The sequence below is a fragment of the Tyto alba genome, unplaced genomic scaffold, assembly GCF_018691265.1.
Source record: "Tyto alba isolate M040663 unplaced genomic scaffold, T.alba_DEE_v4.0 Super-Scaffold_30, whole genome shotgun sequence".
NCBI lineage: Eukaryota > Metazoa > Chordata > Aves > Strigiformes > Tytonidae > Tyto > Tyto alba.
In genome coordinates, this window is record NW_024881305.1 from 2,835,518 (window position 1) to 2,841,572 (window position 6,055).

The window sequence follows — 6,055 nt, forward strand, 5'->3', positions numbered from 1 at the left end:
CCCGTCCCTGCGGGGTGTGGGACACCCCAGCCAGCACCGGGGGGCTCGGGGAACCCCAAATCCCCGGGGGGAGATGCGCCAGTTTGCCCTCACCGCGCCGTGCTGAGGTGGGACACCTCAACCAGCACCTGCAGCTGCACAGCCCCCACGGCAGGTCCGAGCTGGGGGGCACAACAGGGTGCAGACCCCCCACGCACCCAGCTGCAGCCCCCCAGGGAATGGGGGGTGGGCCTGATCCTATGACTCGCTGATGGGTTTTCCTAAAACTGGGCCTGGTTTGTACTGTTCTGGGGAGATGGTTTAGGGATGGAGCTGGCAAGAAGCTGTTCTTCAAGCTCTTGCTGGAGGAAAAGCAACCTTTCTAGCAACAACAAAAAAAAAAAAAAAAAAAAAAAATTCATGAAAAGCTCTGGTTTGCCTCTTCTTGCCAAAACCAATTGTTGAAGATTTTTCCCGACCTCCCCGGCTTTGCTTTCGCATGTGATGGAGGGAATAATATCAGATGCTCCTGTTTTTCCTCTCTGATGTTTTTCCCCAGGGTTGGAAGAGAGGAAGGACCCGGAGGGCAGGGACTGGCTCTGGGCAAACCACATCCCCACAGGCCCCAAAATCTGGTGCGGGGGTCCCCATCCCTCCTCCATGCTCAGGGTTGGCTTTGGGGCTGGCAGTATGGCAGGGTTGGGGTCCCTCGAGGATGCTCCCCCAAGCCAGAGCAGCCCAGGGCTGAGGACTGCCCAGCTCAGGGCAGTAGTGGAGGTTACAGGTGGGACATGGGGACACAGAGGTGGCCCTGAGGGACACCCAGGCACCCCACGCACCTCCATGAACCCCTCCTGATGCTTTCCAGCAGGGCACAAGTGGAAAAATCCTCCAGCTGAATTATTTGGGCTGCTGGAAGAATTAATGAGTGCAATACGGGGAGGTGGGGAGGGCGAGGGGGGGCTGATGGGCTGAGTCAGCCTAAGGAGGGCTGGGGGCTGGGTGCTCTGCAACAGCTGGGTTTGGGGGGGGGGGTGGTGGCTCTCCCCAGCTGGGATTCTCCCTTGTTGAGTATTTTTAGCATTAAATTCCCTGAAATGCTTGGTGAACTGGGCTGGGAGAGCGGGCCAGCACTGGGGGTGGGAGGGAAATGCAGGGGGGATACTGGGGGGGTGTTGGGGTGGGGGGATGCTGGGGGGGATGCTGAAAGGGATGTTGGGGGGGGTGCTGGGAGGGGGGATGATGGTGGGGGTGCCAGGGGTGATGTTGGGGGGTGATGCAGGGGGGGATGCAGAGGGTATGTAGGGGGAGGAATGCTGGGGGGTGATCGAGGGGGGGGAGGCAGGGGGGGAATACAAAGGGCGATGTAGGGGGGGTATGCTGGGGGGTGATGGAGGGGGAAATAGAGGGGGGGATGCAGGGGGGGGGATTCTGGGGGTGATTCAGGGAGGGATGCAGAAGGGGGATACTGGGGGGCAATGCAGGGGAGCATGCTGAGGGGGATGCTGGGGGGAGTGCGGGGGGGGGATGCTGAGACGAATGCAGGGGGGCAATGCAGGGAGTGATGCTGGGGGGCATGCTGGGGGGGGGGGTGGGGGGTGCGGGTGGGTTGGGTGGGTGATACTGGTGGCCACACCATTCCCCCCCCAGCCAGCGGGTCTCACCAGCAGCAGCGAGGGGGTTTCCCGCCTGCACGGCCGGAGGCAGCCAGCAGCGCCCCCCCCCCCCCCAAACCCCTTCGGGCAGCCCCCTCGCAGGCAGCCCCCGCCCCCCCGGCAGGGCCCTGCGGAGCCGTTTCTCTCCCCCCCCACCGCCGCGGGTGCTGAGTCAGGCTGTTCCCGGCGCTCCCGCGGCCGGTACATCGCGTCCCCACGCCGGGTCCTGGCAGCCCGCCCGCCCGGTGCTGCTCCCGGCAGGGGCAGGGCCCGGCGCCCCCCCCCCCCCCGGGGCTCCCTGCATGAGCTTCACGGGGTTGGCGATGCAGCAGCCGGGAGCAAAAAAACCTGGGAGCTGCAGGGTGGGATTTTTTTTTTTGGCAGGGAGGATGCAACCGTTGCACCGGCCCGAGTCATGCTTGTGCATGCGTGTGCCCCCACCCCCCCTCTCCGAGGGGCTCCCCAGGCACCCAACGAGCATTAGGGCACCCTGGGGGTTTTTGGGGTGCCGATCCCCAATTGCACCTCCATTCCAGGAGCATCCCCCTCGCACGGCGCAGCCTCTCTGCTGAGCAACCCCCCCCGGGGGTGCTGCACCCTCCGCCAACACGGGAGAGAGGTGCCAGCTTGCACCCCCCCACACACTCCCCCTGACACCCCCATCCCAGTGGGGCAGGCGGGGAGCCCCAGCCGCCCCCAGTCACCCGCCCGCCCCGGCAGAGGCTGGTACAGTTCGTTACGTCCAGACCGGAATGTACTTTGTGTTAGAAGTGGCCCCAGGCCAGGACAGCAAAGCCGGACTTTATTTATCCTCCCCGCTCCGGCCCCGCTGCATCCTGCCGTCACTTGTGCAGGGTAGGATCTCCGGTGGGGCTGGGGGGGGGCCTGGACCCTGCCCGACTCCCCCCACGCACTCATCTCCAGCTGGGGGTGCGGGGATTTTTTCCCCTTTTTCCCCACGGGGGGAAATAATCGGGGAAAATATTTGTGGCCTTTCAGCAGGTAAAAGCTGTCCCCGGTGTCGAGGGGAAGCGCCGTGGGGCAGGTGGGGGGTTCGGGGATGGATCCAGCCCCGGCAAAGCCTCTGGCTGGAGGTACCCCCGCCTGCTTGCAGGAGGTTTTTTTTTTTTTTTTTTTTTTGTATAACGGGGACCGGCGTTCGGATCGCAACCCGGAAATTTATGGATTGGAAATGCGTGGGGAAAGGGCCAGCCCTGGCCAGGCTGCGGGACGGGGCCTGCGAGGGCGCAGGGGGCTGCTGCGGGGGTGTCCCTCTCCGTTTCGGAGACGCCTGGGCCCCCTCGGCCGGTAAAAAAACCATCGCAGGAGCTGTGAGTCCCAGCAAAGCGAGGGGGGTCATGGCCAGAGGAGGGATCGCTCCGGCCGGGATCCCGCCACTCGCCGCCGGCCACTCTCCACATCGACATGCAGCATCCCTCCCGCAGCCCCTCCGGTAGGACAGGGGGTTTGGGTTTTTTTTTTGAGGGGTGGGAGATGATTTCATGCAGAAAGCAGTTTACCAGCTGCTTTGCACTCCCCAGGTGCACCGAGAGGGTGGTCTTGCCCTGCTGCCCCCACCCCCCCATGCCCCCCCCCCATGTCCCCACCGTCCCTCCCTGCCGCTGGTGCAGCTGCACCTACAGCCGGCGGCGAGGACAGGCTGTCCCCCCCCCCCCCGTGCTCTGCTGCCTGTTGTGCAACACCCGGCTGCACCTCCCATAAACACCCGGCTCCCGCCACGCTGCACCCCCTGTCCGGTGACAAACCGGGCCCTTGGAGGGGTGCACGTGCTGGGGGAACGGGGTGGGGGGGGGATGGGGGGGTGCAGGACAGTGGGGCCACAGCATCACCGGCTTGCAAAATGCTGCTTTGCTCCCCAAAACGGGCAGCGGGTGGGTATCGGGGTACCGGGGTGAAGAAGGATGGATTTGGTCCCCTCAGGAGGACAAGCATCCCGCCTGGGTCATTCGCCCGGGGCCAGCGGTTTGTGCTGTCACATGCGGAAGGAAACTGGGAGAAAACCCATTTCCTCCGCTTTCCAACGTGCTCGAAAGATTCACTGAAGTGGCTTTTAGATGTGAAGCCAAGGCGGAGGGACGCCTCTCCTCCCCGCGCTCTCAAGGCAGATTAACGTCAGTTATTTTTATCAGAAGACAAGGATGAATAAAAATACCCCCTATTTTATTCAAATTCTTCTTTTCTTTTCAGCCGCTGCCCGTCTCACATCACACAAGGTGCTCTGGGGCCGGCACAAGGAAAGACATCCCCAGCAAAGGGGGGGGCTCCAGGTTTTGTTCCCTGGTTCTGGTGGGGGGCAAGGCTTTCCCCCAAGACCCTTCATCCTTTTGGGGCTGGGTGACGGCTGCGCAGTGGGCGCAGGGCTGGGGCAGGACATGTGTGGCCAGCTGGATGGCGAGGGGGAACAAGCAGTGCCCCTGGCAGCCGCCCCGAAGCTGCCCGGGATTATTTATGGAGCAGATTTCCTCCAGGTTGTGTTACAGGGATGGGGGGGGACGGGGAAGAACCTGGCATCAGGGTGAGGGGGCTTCAAGCATCCCACCACCCAAGAAAGCAGAGTGAGCTGGGAGGTTTGGCACTGCTATCGCAGTGATTTGGAAGATGTCTTTTAAAAAAAAACCCACTCTGGTGCTTTCTTTCCATGTATTTTGCTGCTTTTTTTTTCCTATGCAAACAAACAAATTTATCATTTCTGTGGGGCAAGGGCACCAGGCTGGACTGATGGGATTTTTGAGGGCTTGGGTGTTATCTAAGGGGCCTGCACAAAATTAAGCTGCAGGATTCCTGATACTGGAAACCCACAATATTTATTTGGTAAATGGAAATTTAAAGCTCTTGGAGGCTGAGCAGGAAATGTTTAAAACCAAAATGCGAGATTCACCTGGGTTATTTTAGAGAGGGAAAAATTAAACATCATGAATCTTTCTTTTCTAAAGTAAGCTTTAATTTTAACTCCGTATTTCCAATGAGTGCCATCGGTGTCTAAATTACAGCTGGGAAAATCAAATATTGGCATCAAAGAGCAGACCTGGGAGCAAGCATCCACCAAGGCAGTGCTGCCTGAAGCCCGACCCGGCGGGGTTTATTGGATCAACACACATGAATCAGGGCGCAGGTTGGGAGCTGTGAGCCCCAGCTCCAACACAAGCCTGGTAAAAATGAACACTTTATAAAAACACTCAGAGATGCCACTTTTTAAATCTGCTCAGTGATCCACTCCCCCCAGCTTTTTTTTTTTTTTTTTTGCCCTTCTTGGCTCAGGCACTGCAATTAGCTGAACGTGCACAAGCAGCGATCGGATGTTTAATTGCAAATGCACGTTATTTCTAATCTCGGGGGGTATTTTGAGGCAGCTCTTAACAAAAATCTTATCTCTGTACTGAACGGGAACATTTCTGCGTGTCCCAGCAGCCGGCGTGTCCTCCAAACCCGCGTCTCTCTGTCTCCAGCTGTGGGAAACTGTTATTTGCTCTCCAGTGTGATATTTCCCTTAACACCCCCCCAGGAGGTCGCAGGGGGTTGGGGTACCTGTGGGGTGCTGCAATGGGGATGGGGCACCTCCGAGGCATTGCAGAGGGCGGGTTGGTCGTGGGGCTGGGGTGTCCTTGGTGGGAGGGGGGGGATGTGGGGTGCACAAAGGTGCCACCCCCACCCCCCCCCCAGGGTCACTGCTCAGGGCTGGGGGAACCTTGGAGCGCTGCGTGGGGCCGAGGTGTCCTTGGGGCTGTGAAGGGAGCTGACGCCTGCCCCCCCCCCCCGGGGGCATTGTACTGGGCCAAGCAACATCCCAGGGCATTGCATGGGGCCAGGAACCCCCCCTCTGGGCATTGCATGGGGCTGGGACCCCCCCCGGGGCATTTTAGCAGGGCCCTGGGGCCAGGAACTCCCCTCTGGGCATTGCAGGGTGGCCCTGGGCATTGCATGGGGCTGGGACCCCCCCGAAGCATTTCAGGGAGGCGCTGGGGCCAGGAACACCCCTCCCCAGGGCATTGCACGGGGACCTTGGGGCCAGGACCCCCCCACACCCCCCCGGGGCACTGCAAAAGGCCCCAGGGCAATGCATGGGGCCGGGAACCACCCTGGGGCATTGCAGGGGGGTCCTGGGCATTGCATGGGGTCGGGACCCCCCTTCTTCCCCCCCGGGGCCAAACGCTCCCCCCCCCCCTCCCCAGGGCATTGCATGGGGTCAGGAACCACCCCCCAGGGTATTTCAGGGGGACCCTGAGGCCAGAAACTCCCCCTACCCCGGGGCACTGCAAAATACCCCGGGGCATTGCATGGGGTCGAGACCCCCCCCCCGGGGCATCACCCGGAGCCGGGGACCCCCCCGGGGCATCACCGGGCCCGATCCCCCCCCTCCCCACCCCGGCTCGGCCGCCGCTGCCCCCGGCAAGTGCGGCGGG